Genomic DNA, 3,231 nt, shown 5'->3' on the forward strand with positions numbered 1-3,231 from the left:
TGGTGAATGTTCTCATTCTCAAGATCAAGAACCATGTCTGGCACAGATTAGTGTAAAGTAAATATTTAATAAAGGAGTGAAGGAATGAGATACATTTTATTTTTTATTTCTTTATATAAAGGTAACTTCAGCTATAAGAAAATTCCACTATAGCCATGTTCTCCATGCAGGAATTGTGCACTGCTGTACAAGAACTCTTTTGTATATATCTGAAGGTAATACAGTATTTTTAACTTTTCCCATTTAAAGAACATAGAAGAAAGTACAAATTATTCTCCATGAGAAATAAACACATTATTTATTTGTTCATCCAAATTTATTTGTTCCTTAACCACCTGCTTCACCCAGGATCATATAATCTTGTGTTACAGTATTTTTTTTTTATAAAAAGAAGTGAATATTAGAGAAAATTATTCCAGGTTTTAAAACCATCTTGGTTTAAATGTGACCTTTATTTTCAATAAGTGCTTCTGAATCATGTTGGTGGTTATCTAGCAAGTGGAAATTGATTTTTGAAATGTTGTACTCTGTTAGCAGTATGTCAATTATATAACAAAAAATACTCTGGGAAATTAGGAAGCTCACTTATTATTACTATTATTATTAACTAAAAGTACACAATGTTTCTGTCTCTTAAAAACAGTTTTCTCAATTTTTTTTCTTCATGCAAAAACTTACCTTACTTATTCCAAACAAATGTCTATTATTTTTATGGAACACAATCAATTGCTAAATTAAAATATCAGTATCATTTTAATAATTGGCAAATAATAATTATTATTAACAAAGATTTTATATATGAAATGTGTTTCATAGATATAATTGACATTATCTATTGAGTTTACTTAAAGATTTAACTAATAAAAAAATTACCAAATAGGTACGTTGAGTACACAAAGAATACCAAAAAAATCAAAGAATGAAAACCAAGGGGGAAATCATATTTATCACGTGCCTACTATATGTCACCTGGTACCCTGGGCACTGGAGGTGCAGGCATGAATGGCATACCTTTACTTTCAGGCCCAGGTTCTTTACAGGAAGAGAGGAAATCTCATAAACAAAAGTAGTCAACATGTTTTTCAGATTGATTAGAATAAAAAAAAAAGTGGCAATATCAAATGCTGGGAAGGATGTGAAGAAATGGGATTACTTGACCTTGCTGGTGGGAATGCAAAGTGGTGCAACCACTGTGGAAATCAGTTTGGCAGTTTCTTATAAAAGTAAATATGAAACTATGATAAGTTTTAAGAATTATATTCCTGTGAACTTGTCCCAAAAAATGAAAACTCATGTTTGCCTAAATATCTGTATGTGAATACTCAGAAAAAAACTTCATTCATAATAACCAAAACCTAGCAAGAGCTCAGATGTCCTTCAAATGGTAAGATTGTTAAACAGACTTCCATAGACCACTATTCAGCAGTAAAAGGAAATGAACAATTGATTCTTCCATGACTTGGAAGAAACAGCAGGGAAATTAACTGAGTGAAAAAAAAATCCAATTTTCAAAGGTTACATACAACATCGTTCCACTTACAGGATACTCCCCTGTGACAAAACCTTAGAATGAGGAAGTTACTAGTGGTTGCCAGGGCTTATGGGATGGTCAGAAGGCTGGGAGAGGTGGGCATACCAGGAAAGAGGCAGCCTGAGAAAGCCTGGTGCTGGCATAATCCTTGTGTGTCTCAGCTGCTGCCGTGGGTAGGGAAAACACAGATTATGAAATTGTATAAATATTAAAACGTACTCAAATGAGTACAGGTGAAAGTATGAAGTGCTGAAATCTTGATAAGAGCAGATTTTATCAATTTCAAAATCCTGCTTGTGACATCCTTCTGGTTGTGTATTGTGACAAAGAACTGCATCACCATTGGTGAAAACAGGGTAATGTGCATGCAGGATCTCTACTGTTTTAACACCTGCCTTGGAATATACAGTGATATTCAATTCAAATAAAAAATGGAAGCCACCTCTCTTTTTCAGGATTACCAATGTCTGAAAACACACTGACCTTGCTCTTTTTAGAAAACCAGCTGAGGTTAAGATCACATATCTGAACTGTTTACATAAACAGCAGGAACCTTCAAAAACTGACAAAATCATCCTTTTGTTTTCTGGTTTCTTTTTTTTTTTATTTTTACAGACTTCATTTTGATTCATTGTACACAAATGAGATACAACTTTTCATTTCTGTGGTTGTACACAATATAGATTCACACCATTCATGTAATCATACACATACATAGGGTAATACTGTCTGTCTTAGTCTATCTTTCCTTCCCCCAACCCCTTCCACCCCATTTTCCTCTATACCATCTAAAGTTCTTCCATTCTTCTCTTGCACCTTCCCCAACACCCCTACCCTGTTATGTGTCATCATCCACTTATCAGAGAAAACATTCAGCCTTTGATTTTTTGGGCTTGACTTATTTCACTTAGCATGATATTCTCCAACTCCATCCATTGACCAGGAAATGTCATAATTTCATTCTTCCTTATGACTGGGTAATATTCCATTATATATACATATCACAGTTTCTTTATCCATTCATCTATTGAACGGCATCTAGGTTGGTTCCACAATTTAGCTATTGTTAATTGAGCAGCTCTGAACATTGATGTGGCTGCATCACTGTAGTATACTGATTTTAAGTCCTTTGGGTATAAACCAAGGAATGGGTTAGCTGGGTCAAATGGTGGGTCCATTCCAAGTTTCCTGAGGAATCTCCATATTGCTTTTCAGAGTGACTGCACCAACTTGCAACTCCACCAGCAATGTATGAGTGTGCCTTTTCCCCCATATCTACACCAACACTTATTATTGCTTGTGTTCTTGAGAATAACCATTCTAATTGGAGTTAGATGAAATCTTAGGGTGATTTTAATTTGCATTTGTCTAATTACTAGAGATGTTGAACATTTTTTCATATAATTATTGATCGATTGTATTTCTTCTTCTGTGAAGTGTCAATTCACTTCCTTAGACCATTTATTAATGGAGTTGTTTTTCTATATTAAGTTTTTTTTAGTTCTTTATATATCCTGGAGATTAATGCTCTATCTGAGGTGTATGTGATAAACATTTTTTCCCATTCTCTAGGCTCTCTCTTCACATTATTGATTATTTCGTTTGCAGAAAAGAAGCTTTTTAGTTTGAATCCATCCCATTTATTAATTTTTGATTTTACTTCTTGTGCATTAGAAGCCTTGTTAAGGAAGTCAGTTCCT

The sequence above is a fragment of the Sciurus carolinensis genome, chromosome 10 (assembly GCF_902686445.1).
Source record: "Sciurus carolinensis chromosome 10, mSciCar1.2, whole genome shotgun sequence".
Classification (NCBI taxonomy): domain Eukaryota; kingdom Metazoa; phylum Chordata; class Mammalia; order Rodentia; family Sciuridae; genus Sciurus; species Sciurus carolinensis.